The sequence below is a fragment of the Symphalangus syndactylus genome, chromosome 2 (assembly GCF_028878055.3).
Source record: "Symphalangus syndactylus isolate Jambi chromosome 2, NHGRI_mSymSyn1-v2.1_pri, whole genome shotgun sequence".
Classification (NCBI taxonomy): Eukaryota; Metazoa; Chordata; class Mammalia; order Primates; family Hylobatidae; genus Symphalangus; species Symphalangus syndactylus.
Window position 1 is genome coordinate 17,644,566 of NC_072424.2, and position 15,326 is coordinate 17,659,891.

Below are 15,326 nucleotides of genomic sequence, written 5' to 3' on the forward strand. Positions count from 1 at the left end.
ATATAAACGAGCATTGTACCTAGGGTGGACACATTCCCCCTCTTACTTTCGGGAACACCCTGCTTTGTCTGTCTATCGAGTAGCTGTCCTTTCACTACTTTACTTTCTTAATAAACTTGCTTTCGCTTTGCACTATGGACTCTCCCTAAATTCTTATGCAAGATCCAAGAACCCTCTCTTGGGGTCTGGATTGGGACCCCTTTCCTGTAACAGGGACAGACTTTCCTTTTTTTCTCTTCTGATGTTTTGTAGCTCAATGTTAGAATTGCTGCCCCAGCTGTGAAGGACACTGAGCATTAAATAATGCAGGGACTCCCATCCCTCACACAAAAGATGAAAAGAAGTATCAAGAAAGAAGAGAAGGAAGAGATTCTGGAGCTAATGCAGGAGATCACATTCAAATGAGAGTTTACGATTCAGTGCACAGATTCTGGATTGAAGAACCCAGGCTCCTGCTAAAGCTGTAATTCCTCCTCGAACTTCCAGAGAGCCAGTCTCTGGGAGCCAATGCCAGACACAGAAAGCATCATGCAATGAGGGAACGCGGGGCTTCTGTGTATTGCATAGGTTTTGCACTCTTCGGTGGATGGTTCATTTGCATTTAGGTGCGTTCAGCTCCCAACTCTCTGGGATGATTGACAGAGCTAGCTGATGTGCTGCTGAATTCGGTTTGCCAGTATTTTATTGAGGATTTTCGCATTGATGTTTATCAGGGATATTGGTCTAAAATTCTCTATTTTTGTTGTGTCTCTGCCAGGCTTTGGTATCGGGATGATGCTGGCCTCATAAAATGAGTTAGAGAGGATTCCCTCTTTCTATTGATTGGAATAGTTTCAGAAGGAATGGTACCAGCTCCTTTTTGTATCTCTGGTAGAATTCAGCTGTGAATATGTAAATGATGAGTTAATGGGTACAGCAAACCAACATGGCACATGTACACATTTGTAACAAACCTGCACGTTGTGCACATGTACCTTAGAACTTAAAGTATAATTAAAAAAAGATTTTTTTAAAAAAAAAAAGAAGGAAAAAAAGAAAGCTAGCTGAGTCAGACTAGAGTTTTCATTCTAGTCCCACCACTTCCTAGTTTTGTGATATTGGGACATCCTTCAACTTCTCCAACTCATTATTTCTTTAGTGACAAGTGGGGATAATCCCACCTCCCAGGGCTTTTAGGAGTGTAATTTGATATGATAATAGGAAGATCTAGCACAGTACTACAAACATAGTGTTACTGGCAGCAAACCCGTACAGGTCTGCAGCAACCTCAGTTCTTCCCTCTTCAGAAGAAAGAATTCAACTGAAGGGGCATGAGGCAGAGTGAGAGAATGAGCCAAGTTTTAGAGCAGGAGTGAAAGTGTATTAAAAACCTTTACAGCAGGAATGAAAGGGAGGAAAATACACTTGGAAGAGGGCCAAGCAGCCAACTTGAGAGATCAAGTGCCCAGGTTGACCTTTGACTCAGGTTTTTATAATATTGGCATACTTCTTGGAGCTTGCCTCTCTTCTCCCCTGATTTTTCCCTTGATGTGGGATATCTGCATGCACAGTGGCCTGCTAGCACTTGGGAGGGGCTGCTACAACCGTTTACTGGAGTTGTATGATGCTCACTTGAGGAATTCCTCCCTCACCAGTCGAATGCTCTGAGAAGGTCATATACCAGTTAAACTCCGCCATTTTGCCTCTTAGTATATACGCTTGAGCCCACTCACCCAGCTCCTGAGATCTTATTGGGAAACTGCTGATCACCAGTTTCAGGTTTTTTCTGTCTGTTGGGAGACTGCCTTTCCCTAATGCTGGCTGCAACCGATTATTATTTTAGAGAAACAGTTTAACAACTACCTGACCATATTGCCTGATGGCCACCTGACATTCCTGATGCAGTGGGAGGGAACCCTATCCCGCCCTTTTCATGCATAACTAGCTACCTACTATAACAATAGGAGGCAAACAACAGCCAGGATCATTCTGTACAGCTGCATATGTTGTGCACTGTGCAATGCCAAGGGTGTCATTTACATAGTCTCTCCATAATCATATGCAGCACCCCACCTGCAAATGTCGGTTCCCTTCATCTCCTTTCCCCTAATGAGAGTAGCTTAAAGATAAAGTGAAAAGATTAGAGAGAACAGCAAGGGGCACTTGGTAACTACACAACTGACACAGATGTATTAACATAATGTGACCATCTTCTGCTTCCTCTACTTGACAAAAGAGGACCCCTCAGCATGTAATGAACACTTATGTACTAGGCACACTAGGCCCACAATAGGCATTTCTGTCTCATTTCCATAGAGTACAGTTCTTTATAGCCTGTGGTCCTGTTTTCTTCACTCCTGAAAGTAAAAAGCTGTTTCCATCCAAGAGCATATTACCGGCTTCGAGAAACCTCTTCTTAAACTCTTAGCTCGTGCCTTTTCGCCACATCTCACACCAAGCCCCAGATCAGTGTAAAATCAAACTAAAATCTGGTCTGTGAAAGCCTCTGTACTCTCATGCTTGAGTTCTTACGGAGGAACTGTAACCTAACATAGTAGGCAGGCAAACCAAAAACTAATGCAGGAGTATGCTTCTGTAAGCTAGCAGAGTCTCAGCCAATCCCAGCAGCCATACTTGAGCCACTCACAGGCAGCCAACTGTTCAAACCATGTGCAAAGGAGGCTAACGCAGAGCCATAACCAATCTAGCTATTTCTGGACCTCACTTTTGTTTTCTGCATGCTACTTTTTTTTCCCCTCTGTCCATAAATTTGCTCTGACCATGTGGCAAGTGCTAGAATCTCTCTGAATCTGCTGTGATTCTGATGGCTGCCTGATTCATGAATCTTTTTCTTTTTCTTGCTCAAGTAAACTCCGTTATATTTATTTAAAGTTTTTCTTTTAACACTGTGTATCTGGTCCGTCAGTCCTCAGGGGACAGTCCTTTGGTATTTAGTGATGAGAGTTTTGGGGGTCATGAGGGTAGCCCCAGCTATGGAATCTCAGCATCAGGGCGGCCTTCAGAACTCAGCACTGCCTCACCTGTCTACCCCTCTCATGAGCCTCACCCTCTGCACTTTGCTCACATTTCCCCCTAAAGCTTTCCTTGTGGCAGGAGATGCTTGACGTCAAGACCTTCCTTCTGAACATCAGTCAGATGTGTGAAAACTGAAAATAGATAATATATTTTAGAAGAAGACTTCTGATCTCTGAGAGACAAATTATGAAAATTCTAACTAGCCCTATCTTTAAGGCATAGAAAAATTATGTTGTCAATATATTGCCTTCTGTTTTGTACATGTTCTTCAAAATCAAAGACTGTTAATGTGCTATTGCTTTTCATCTTTGCCTCAATTGTATGCATTTATAAGGCCAGTAATTCTTACCATTAATATCAGACCTTCAGTTTTCATTTTTACTGATTTTTATATAACAATTTTAAAATGCAATAAACTGCATAAGTACACACTGATGTTGAAAGACAGCACCTGAATCCACCTGGTAGCTGGCAGGTAGTGCCACCATCCAATTACCCAAAATATTTCCTAGCCAGCTGATGTACAAGAGTCCCAATTGGGGTTTGAATATCAAATATCTAAAGGATAAGGGCTGAGCACACTGATAACTAAATATCAAACTGGAAAAATGACAGGGTCAACTGCTGTCTCGAACTCCAAGCCCATTAGATGGGGTGAGCTGCAGACACTAAGGGCCTTGTAGGGGGAAAGCAAGTAACTGCTTTGGTCTATTCCATGCATCTATCTTCTCTGGGTTGACACTGCAGAAATCTATAAGGCTGAGGTCCTGCGGTCAAGGTAGGACCAGTACTCTGGGCCTGGCCCCGCTGGGTTTTGTCATCTACTTCTAGACAACTCTGCAGGACAAGGCTGTTTTCTTCCAGATACCAATACTGGAGGGCTCTAGACCTCGAGAAATGTGTAATTAAGAAGCTCATCCTACCTCTCCTAATCATCCTACCCTTCCTTGCTGCTCTCACCCCCAAAGAAAGATTCCTGCTGAGGGGTTAGAAGGTCACTCAGAAGACAATGGAGAGCCACTGACAGGGTTTAAGGCAGGGAACCACAAGCCTAGATTTGCATTTTGAAAAGATAATTCAGGTAACATCATACATCTACACGGTCCTTGGGAGGAAATGCTAGAGCTGAGAATGGATTCCATATTAGATCAGAACGATGTTTCCTCTCATCCTGCCAAGAACTGAACTTTGTCTCTCCATGCATCAAACTCTTAGATAGGATGCCCCAATGGTGGGCACACACAGCGTATTTGCTGTTGTTGAGTTAGATGCTTAGACGATTGAATAGGTAATAACATCATTTTCTCTTTACCAACTCGTTTTCATTGATGTTACCTTGCACTCTATTCCTCCCCAACACATGTAGCTCTGTCCACCTTAATTTTCCCCAAGGTGTCCTGACCAAGTGGGAACAAAAGGGATCAACAGTAGTGCTCGAATTATTTCCTCTCACAAAAGTCTGCACCTGCAGTCACTTTCAATCTCTCTTGGGTGAGAGAGAGTAGAAGGCAGTAGAGTGGAGTGGGAAGAACTCTGAACATGAAGTCCAAATACCTGAGTTTTCCCCTGTTCTGCCCCATTCTTTTCATGTGACCTGGGGTCATGCCTCCATTCGCTTACCTGTAAAGGAGGACCAGGTCACCTTGCACATCCTGTAGCACGGAGTCTATGATCCTGCAGTTGGTTCACTGTGCTACTTGGAGGGATATCGCAGGAACAAGAATGATAATCCTTGCTTTCATGCTGAGCTGGCTTCTTCTGAATTGATTTGACTTGGTTATTCAAATGAGTTTCAGCTGCCTCTGCAAGAAAACAAGCATCTTCCCGAAATGTGTTGGCCCTTCTCCAGAAGTTATGCAAATGGCAGATGCTGGTTTATTAGAAGCGAAGAAAGAGGCTGTCTTCCCTGAGCAGCCTTCAGTGGTGGGAATCCCCCGTGTCTCTGCTAGCTGGGCATTCTGTTACTGTAAAGGAGCCCATGAATGCTGAGAACTCGGTCACAGGGTTTGAACCCAGGTAAAAATACTCACTCTGGCACATCAGGGGTGACTTGGGGTAGGGCGGGAAGCTTTGCCCTCACTGAGCTCTAGCAAGGAAGGGTGGGGCCCAAACCATGGCTCTGCTTAGCCTCCTACCTGGTAATTTATCAAGCAGCAGATGATGCAATATTATATAGCTATTAAAAATAATAAAGAGATGTGCATCTATTTATATAGAAAAATCTTCACAATATGCCAGCAAATAAAAAGTGAACTATAAAAACAGAACATACAATAAAATCCCATTTTGATTATACACTGTCTATATAAGATATATAAAATAGCTAATATTTATTGAAGACTTACCAAATACCAGCCATTGATTTAAGACTTTACACATACTGTCTCATTTGATCATCCCAAAATGCTGTACAGAAGGTACAATTTAAAATCCCAATTATGCAGATAAGAAAATGGAATCAAACGAAGTTCAAGTGAATTTTCAAGATCAGAGTCAATAAGTGATAAAACTAGGCTATAAATCCAGTCACTCTGACTCTGGCCCCTAGGCTTTTAGCTATCTGGCTGTACTATACAGGCCTCTGGAAAGTTTAGAGCAAAGTATTGATATTGGTTATTTCTTGAAATGGGTCATTTTCTTCTTTTAGCTTATCTGTAATACAAATATTATGAAGATAATATGCATATATTTATGCAGTAGATATCTTACATTGGGGAAAAAACAATCTCAATTAGAAAAACAATTAAAATTAGAACACAATCGGAAAAAGGACTTCTGTAAATCTTTATTTCTGTCTATTGAGTTCTTGAATGTATTTCACAGCCCAGTTTGCAGTACTATTTGTCTGCCTGTAATCTTTTTAAATACTCCAAGGTCTAATTGTCTAGTTTCTTAATGAAACTGATTCCCTTTGAGGTTCCCTAACAAGCTTAATAATGCCTTTCAAAAAGAGCTGAGTAACCAGTTAAATGGAATTACATAGGCATGACTATTTGCTGCTTAAGTCAACTGTGATATTCTGACTTCATAATTGGTTTTGCATTTGCTAACTCTGGGGCAAATGAACATCTCATACTTCCTAGTTTGTCGGTATAAAAGAAAATCATTTAAAACTTTACTTTCTTATATGTATTTCACGGTGAGATGTTGGAAAAACATACATTTTCAAATGCTGAACACACTTCTATAAAAGGTCATGCTGACCATTGGAAAATTAGCTGGTATATATAACTTCATCATTTTAGCAGTTCAATTAATCTCAGTTTCACAGCATAGAGTGGGGTGGAGAGGCAGAAAATCAATATGATGTCTAGGGCACAGTCTCTGAATTGGAAGCAGCATGGACTTCCTCCAGATCAGAGGTAGATGCCTGGTGAATGCATCAGTGCTATGACTCCCTAGAACGTTATCATTTGGGGAGTTTCTATTCAGCCCTCCAGATCTCCAAGGCCATTAACCAACAGCTGTTTGCCTGTGTTCAGGCCTATGGCTTAGATCTAAGGGTAACAGCGTCATCCTTGGGCATGTACAGTCAAAGATGGAGAGTTTTTATTCCTTGGTGGGTCTTTAGAGTTTATTGCCAGTGATACAGAACTTTTGTATATCCTTAAATATGATGTTGTAACATGAAAACATGAGATTCTCAATATTAATGCTCTCTGGCACAGCAATTGCCTTATTAATGCTGGTGGAGATCTGGTTTCCCCAAGGGAGAAGATGGCCCAATAATGATATAGTCATCCCCAATATTCATGGGGGATTGGTTTCAGGACACCTCACCGCCAGACACCAAAATCCACGGATGCTCAAGTCTCTGATACAAAGTGGCATAGTATTTGGATAGAATCTACACACTTCCTTCTGTATACTTTAAATCATCTCTAGATTACTTACAATACCTAAATACCATGTAAATAGTTGTTATACTGGGTTTTCTTATTTGTATTTTTGTTGTATTGCTACTTTTATTTTTTTCTAATATTTTTGACCGGTAGTTGGTTGAATCCACATGTGCAGGACCCAGGGATATGGGTGTGGGCTATAGTTACAATCATAGCTTCATTGTAGCAGGCATCACAGCCTACCTCACATTAGCCATTAGCTGGGTGTATGTGTAGGCCACAGCTTTGATAACAGTCACAGAGCAATAGTAATGAATTCCTGCTGTGGCCACATACTCATAAGCTCTTGACATGCACTATTTCACTAAATCCATCCCTATCATCCTAGGCGGCAGATCCTCTTATCCCCTTTTACCCATGAGGAAATGGAGGCTTTGAGAGGCAAAGTCACTTGCTCAGTGTTACAAAAGCTGCTGTAGAGGGGCAGTGCTGAGGCTTATAGCCATGCCTGCCTAACCCCAAACCCCTGTGGGTTGAATCTCTGTGCCATGTCATCTCAACACAGCACAATTTTCAATGTGGAAGATACACAGATAGGGAGTCCTGCATCCTGGCTGATGAGGGGATGGGGGAAGGAGGCCTCAAGCAGAGCAGCAAACCGGGGAAGTATATTTCTAGTGTATTGCACACCACCCCCATCACCCAGTACAGTGCTGGGGAGAAGCCACGTGCAGACTGTCACCCTTGACTTTGAAAGGCCCAGCTGCCATCTGTAGAAGAGGAACTCTAAGCAAAATGACAACTGTCTTTCCAATTCTACCACAGATGCCATTTCACTCTTGCAAAAAACTGTGTTTATTTTCAGAGATACCTTTGAAACTTCAAATAGACAATGACCCTTGCTCAGTCAACCTGCAGCTGCCTCCTCATCTCCTAATGGTGAATTCCAAAAGCAGAAGACAACCCCAGATCTGGTTAGAGGAGAATGAGACCAGTGGGGGAGCTCAGCCAGGCTGAAAGGATAAAGTGATTGGAACTAAAAGGGCTAAAGACAGGCCAGGGGGAGGAGGGACTCCAGAGAGAAGGGAGAAGCTAGGGAACATTAGGATGAACCCCAAACCTGCTGATGCCCCTTCTATGCTCAAATCCTCTCTCCTCAAACACAAGCTTCCAGTAGCACAGCTAGTCCCCAGCTCTACCAGCGCTGGGCCCTGCCCCTTCAAGGCCAGACTGTACAAGGCCCAGGATTCAGGCTGAATTAGCTCTGACTCTGATAGTGCCCCATCCCTCATGTACCTTGACCGTCAGTTGCTCTGGCACCCACCAGTAGATCTGATTATCCAAGACTGTGGATTCAATTCCTCTTGATGCCCCCTTGCTGCAATTCATTTGATGTGACTCTCCAGACATTTTATTCTAACTTGCTATGAGCTAGGCTTTGTGCTGCATCCTGCAAAGGATCAAAGTAGTTGAATCTTGGCTCTGCTACTGGAGAGCCCTGAGCAAGTTCCCTAACAACTCCCCTCCTTTTGTGCAAAATGAGTATCCTGTACCCACCCTGCTGGGCTCTTGGGATGTCATCATCATTAAATATATTAAGGCACCAAGCACAGCTTGGAGGTAGCTGGGACTTTGCTAGGTGGTACGAGATGGAGGCAAATGGCCCCAGTTAAAGGCTCACCTGCAACCAAGGCACAGCTGCAGGAATGTGGGGTGTATGTCTGGAGAACATGCAACAGCGTGCAGTAGTGTGTGGGCAGAGGTTGGAGGAAATGTGAGAAAATAGGATAAAAAGGTAAGTGTGGGCAATGGCTCCACCATGGTGCCCTGGTGACTTGCACCTATCCAGACAAGCTACCTCTTGAATGGCTTGGCACAATGCCTGTGCTCCTCCAAGGACATGAGGCTTGTAGGAGCTGCTGTGAAGCCATCTCCCACTCATCTCCCTCTCTCCTTGGAAGATTGTCATGAATCAGTTTCTCAAGGTCTCCAGGGTGCTGACAAGGTTTCACGCTTTCTGCCCTGTTTCCCCCACTCCAAAAGTAGAGCTGCAGAACTCGAAACTGTTCAGCCAAAATCTGCAAGTGTCCCAGCTCATGGTGTAGTCATCTGATCCCTTCTATTTCAGTGTTGCTCAGTTTGGTGTTTGGGAAAGATCATGGGGAACTGGCCCCCCTTTTCACTGTCTATATAAAAATAGTAACTGTCTAAATCTAAGTGGTTCACTGTCTATTACCAGCTGAATTAGCCAGGCTTTGGCCTTGGCTTTGTTTTGTCTCATGTGCATGAGCTTGGCAACAAGTAGACGTCAAATTGTAGAGGTGGAATATTAGAGTGAGAACGTATTTCGGAGGTTTTTGAGCTATATCATCCTTTTGGATTTCTGACCTTTTGCCTTCTATTTTCACAGCTAACCCTAGGATGACTGGCCTCTGACACTTGAGCCATCCTATCATCTGTCGTGGGTTGACCCATCCAACCCCTCAATGAGCTGACCTTGAGGACCACTGACAGAGGAGCAGTCAACAGAAATTAATTGTTAAATACCCAGAAAATCTCAAATGGTATTTAATATGCAGTTCATCAAAAGCAAAAGTTCCTTAAATTTTCATCTAGAAAAGTTATTTATAAGGGATAAATGTATAAATATGTTGTATGCAAATATTATATTCAAGGGCAAGACCATGAAAACAGTTTAAGAATCCAACAACAGGGAATTGGATAAAGACATCAGAGTGCACTTGTCAAAATACAGCTATCAAGAATGATGATGTTGAACAATAGTTTAGCAATATAATTGTCTAGAACCACAGGGAGTCTGAGATTTTACCCAACTTGTAAGTTAACAACTCTGCCATAGCTTCATGAAAGAAGACACAAGACCCCTGGGTCAGGAACAAAGGTCTCTAATACAGCACTATCAGGAGCCAGAATTTCAGGACCTTTATTCCTGACAGTTTCTCAAGTCCTAATTACCACAGAGTTACAGGAAAGGGCCAGGTAACACTAGCACTGCCATCAGTGGCTGTATTACAGAACAGGAACTCCAAGCTTAGGAAACCCAAATCTTTTATAGTTAACAAAAAACACATCTGCCATTGTTCTGAAGGGAGACGCTACCCCAGCCTTCCACACCTGTTTACTATATAAATATCTGTGAAAAGATAGACAGGAAAATAGGTGGAGAATGCCTCTGCTCACAAGATGTGCAGAAACGTGAGAGGCTCACGGAGAACTGTTTCCCTACAATGACAAAATGCTGACAATACATTGTTATGTAAAATAAAGCAGGCATTTTTCACCTCATTTCCATGAAATATAGGTGTGTTTATATAGATATTCAGAAAAGTATGAAAGGACATTCATCCAGATATCAATAGAAGAGTTTATTATTTTTGCTAGTTGTAAGTTCAAACTTTTCTAGTAAAAATAGATTACTTGTGAAATTAGTTTTAATTTTTTTTTTTTTGAGATGGAGTCTTGCTCTGTTGCCCAGGCTCGAGTGCAGTGGCATGGTCTCAGCTCACTGCAACATCCGCCTCCTGGGTTCAAGCAATTCTCCTGCCTCAGCCTCCTGAGTAGCTGGGATTACAGATGCATGCTACCACGCCTGGCTAATTTTTGTTTTAGTAGAGACAGGATTTCACCATGTTGGTCAGGCTGGTCTCGAACTCCCGACCTCGTGATCTGCTTACCTTGGCCTCCCAAAGTGCTAGAATTACAGGTGTGAGCCACTGCACCCCTCCTAAATGTCAATTTAATAACTGAGGGAGCCCTGAAAATACCCTGCTGACTTCTGCATGGGTGTGTAAAACGGAATCTGCTCAAGTCTTAGAGGAGATAAGTACATGCTTACCATTCTTAGGAGAGACCTGCCTTTTGACATGGAAGCTGTGGCATTGTTGACAACAGCACACCTCCTTGAACCATGCAAACCACGTTCACATCAGAGCTGCCTACGAATGATTATTTTCCATGATGCTATGCTCCCTCCTGCCTGCCTCAGTGGCAAGTGTGACTCAGCAAGTGTATCCAGGGCACCCTCACTCTTACTTATTTTTGCCAAATGCAGTGGAAGTGTATAGACTCTTTTTCATATTTATGTTGGCTGCAGAGCATAAATCTGAATAGGTTCTCCAAAGTAAGCTTTTTCTGCATGCATTTGCTCCCAATGATGATAAGTATTATGAATTGCTTTATAGTAATAATTATGCTTTTCCATATTTTTTACGGTTAGTCTGTGCTATAAACTTGTTTGGTTTAATGATTTGGGTTCTCTCTCTCTTCTCCTCTCTCTCTCTCTCTCACACACACACACACACACACAGTTTATTGTCTTTAAACAGGGATAGTGATTACCTATAGATTGTGATTAGGATCAGATAAACTATAAGTATAAAGCCCTGTGGTATAACGTGTGGGACAAAACTAACACAATTTCAAATTTTCTGCAACAAGTAAACAACATTTTATAATTGACAAAACTAAAAACGAACTTTAAACTTAAAAATTTATATTACACAATTGACAATTCAATTAACTTTCCAATATTAATGTCTCTGCGTATATATGTGTACACAGACATATGCAACTTATTTAACTTAAAAGTATATTTTCTAATAGCTATTTAAGAGCCATCGAACTTTCCAAAAAAAGAGATAGCTTTTAACTTGTGATAGTTACTTGCATAAATTGGTAATTTAACCAGCTAATTATTAAATCCATTATAGACAGGATGAAGCAGCGTTAGGAGAGGGTATTTATCAGTTGCCAGGGGCTGTCTCATAGCTTAGTTGAAATTCTTTTGGTTGCAAATATCACAAACCCACTTCAAATTAGTTTAAGCTCAGGCAGTAGCTCCGAAAGTCAAAGAAAAAGCCAAATAACCCAGTGATCAGGAAAAAGGAAGAATGAAGTAGGAACCTCTAAGGCCCAAGGCTGTGGATTTTTCTTCTAGAGACTTGACATCCACATTACTCAGCAATATTTTCCCATTTGCTTTTTCTCTTGACTTTAATTCTAGAGAGAGAGGAATTGAGTGGTCCAGCTTGGGTCAGGTGTCCACATGTCCACACCTGTTGTAAGCCCCTATGGCTATGGCTGAGAGGTCAGGGTCACATTACAGAAGTATGACTGCTGGGGCCCACACCCATGCGTGTGCATGTGTTGTGTATATGCATTTCTCTGTGTGTGGCAGGGAGTGCAAAAGTGGAGGGGGTGACACTCAGGGATCTGTGGCTGGACTGGCATCCCTAAAGTTCTTCTCCACACGTTTTCGCTTCAGAGGGATATCAATTTCCATTCCTTACATTTTTATAACATTGTTAGATCACTTCCTCACTCTGGATTTTGGCGTTCTCACCAGAAGTTCATAGGCAATACCTAAATGCCCTTTGAGCTTCCGCAGTGCACATCAATACTTCATCCAGCAACTTGGAGGGTCCATCTCAGTAGAAAATTCAGCTGGTTTCACTGGGAAACACCCACTGCCCTTAGTAATGGAGCTACCAAGAATGAATCATGCTCAGATTTGTCCTTTTAGCAGAATAATGCTGCCCTCTGACACCAACTGAATAGGCTTTTATCTTTTGGGGAAGTAAATTTTCTTCCTCCATGCAGCTTCATTAATATTTGTGAACTGAGCCGCCATGCTTGCCTGCATGCCTGTGCCAGGCCCTCTTCCTGCATCCCACTCCCCTTAAGTCACTAATCATCTGCACACAAGGGGCTGGAGGAAGACGGAACTTAGCCCTGGCTGGGGGCAGGGACCTGGTTGTGAACCCTTGGCCTAATGGAGACTTGGTCAAGCAGTATCAACTGTCAGGACTTTTATTTCCTGATCTGTAAACTGGGATCAGAATCCCCATTTTTTTTTTTTTTTTCCCCCGTGACAGAGTCTCGCTCTGTCGCCCAGGCTGGAGCGCAGTGGCGCGATCTCGGCTCACTGCAAGTTCTGCCTCCCAGGTTCACGCCATTCTCCTGCCTCAGCCTCCCGAGTAGCTGGGACTACAGGCGCCAGCCACCACACCTGGCTAATTTCTTTTTGTATTGTCAGTAGAGACGGGGTTTCACCGTGTTAGCCAGGATGGTCTTGATCTCCTGACCTTGTGATCTGCCTGTCTTGGCCTCCCAAAGTGCTGGGATTACAGGCGTGAGCCACTGTGCCCGGCCCAGAATCCCCATTTTATCCAAAGAGCTGAAAGAACTGAAAGAAGGCAGTGGGGATAATAAGTGTGAATGTAGTTTGGATGCTGTAAAGTTCTATGTAAATGTTAAGTATATTCTCCATTAAAAAAATCCACCAATCTCATTCTCTTGGGTGTGTTAAATCACATGCATCCATGTTTCCAGTCAACCAGAGACCCTACGTTTTCCAAACCATGTGGCAGAGGAATAAAATCTGTAATTACTTTGAGCTACTTCTTTCATTTTAGAAACCGTGAAATCATCAGAGAAAATAAATATTCTGTGATATTCACACATACTTTTATGAGAGTAATTAGGAGACTCTTTGGCAAAGTTACATATAAAATATCCCCAGGAGATTCATTTTCTACTAAACCATTCAATAAAAATGAAAAACACTCCTCCCAACTCTACTCCCACCTAATCCCCTCAAGACCCCAAATCCTTGTAGTTTTATCAAGGTTACTTATATTTTGTTGCAAATACAATTATTACCTTGTTATCTAGGCCATTAAGATGTAGTTTTATGCACATAGGGTCACCACACATGATTCTGCATTATTCATAAGAGGTAAATAATTTGTTATCCTGCAAAAATAGCCCTGTATCTATAAAATATCCTTCCCATCCTGAAGATAATTTATGCCTCCTGACCCTCAAAGAAAATGAGAATTTCTGGCCATGGGCTTGGGGTGCATCCATTAGTGGGTCACCCATGTGTTCACAACTGCATCATCTAACAGCACATCCGACTGACCACACAAATTTGCTTAGTAAGCCATGTTGGCCAGCAGCTGAAATTCAAAGACAGGATTATCAATAGCATCAACAGGTACAGAGGGGTCAAGGAAAAGAATTATAAAGGTCATTTGTTCAGACAGAAGGTGGCCACTGGTGACTTTGGAGAGGTCACTCTAACGATGGCAGAATGGCAGAATGAAGAAGTCAGAATGCAAAGACGTAAGGCAGGTTTTGATGCTGAGAAAATAGGAACATAGATAGTTATTTGCTTGACAAGTAAACTAGCAATGAAACGAAGTGGAGGGATAGAACCATGCCTCAAAAGAGGCAATTCATTTATTTTCTTAGTTGTATAGCCAAAACATGTTCATGTTTGAAGGCCAAGGGGAAGGAGCTAATGAAATCTACTGGTTATAAGCTGTGCAACCTTTGTCAAGTTACTTGATTTCTTTAAACCTTAAAAGGATCTCTTGTAAAACAGGGGTAATAATACTATATATTTCATTGGAATATTGTGACCTTTAAGTGAGGTAATTTATGAAATACTTAGCTTCACATAGTGCTAAGTACCCATTAAGTGATCAATAGATAAAATACTGATTTACAAAGAGAAATAGGAGGAGGAAAAGTAAGAAAGAGGCATCCAAGGCAGCAACAGAGAGAAGAAGAGAAGGAGATGGCAATGAAGGAGCTAGAAAGGAACCCCTGCAGCTGGTTGGTTGCAGGATGGTTGAATGTGCAGAGAAAAAATTTCCGTCATAAAAAGGAGGATAAGATAAAGCTTCTGGTGGACATTTCCAAATTTCTCAACAAAGGACACAGTTTTGTTTAGACAATAGCAGGAAGGCGGTGGTTAGAAGACAGGGAAAAGAGCCCAGGATTGCCATTGTGAAATACATGTTAAGATTTCACAGAGGTGAACACGGAGATTATAGAGTAGCCACAAGAGCCCATTTGAAATAAAAAGAGAAGTCCAGGGCCAGGCACCCAGGGGCAGAACAGCAGGTTAGGACAGAGGAGAGACTCAAGGGAAAGAAGACAACTGAGAAGAGGTGAGGGCAGGCTGTCTTCCTTTTGTGTGTTTTTCCTTCCCTTTCTTTCCTTCTCTCTGATTTCCTTTCCTTTTCTCCTTCTCTCTTTTCCGTTCTTATTTCTTCTTTAAGAAGTAATAAATAGTAGAAAGAGTGGCTAATCATTCCTTCTTCAGTGTTTTCCACCTTCTCATGAGACTCAAAGAATTAAGTCTGTTCTGTAGGCTCTTGTAAAACGTATTGAGTTCGTCTGAAAAAGGAGCTGTATAGATGAAAATAATAGCACTAATAAATGCTGAAAGTCTCACAGTATTAACATGATTATATGCAGCCTGAAAATGGATCTCAAAGCCAGAGAAGCTTAGGCATCGGAAAGAAAAATGTAAATGTAATTGGAAATCTATCCCAGCCTTGTATCTGCGTACACTATTTACTCTGTTTTGGGGCTTTCTTTGTGATTAAGCTATTAAAATGCAATCACTCTCCCTTTTTAGGCCAGCCAAAACAATGT

At 42.1% G+C, this 15,326-nt stretch overlaps 1 long non-coding RNA gene across 1 annotated transcript in view; it reads left to right on the forward strand.

Annotated features, from left to right (window-relative positions):
- The window catches only part of LOC134734197 (uncharacterized), a 92,010-nt gene extending 78,843 nt beyond the window's left edge, over positions 1 to 13,167 (forward strand). The window contains exon 3 of the long non-coding RNA XR_010117519.1: positions 9,268 to 13,167. This is a non-coding gene — a long non-coding RNA (uncharacterized lncRNA). The remainder of the gene's footprint in view (positions 1 to 9,267) is intronic.
- Positions 13,168 to 15,326: the final 2,159 nt, after the last annotated feature.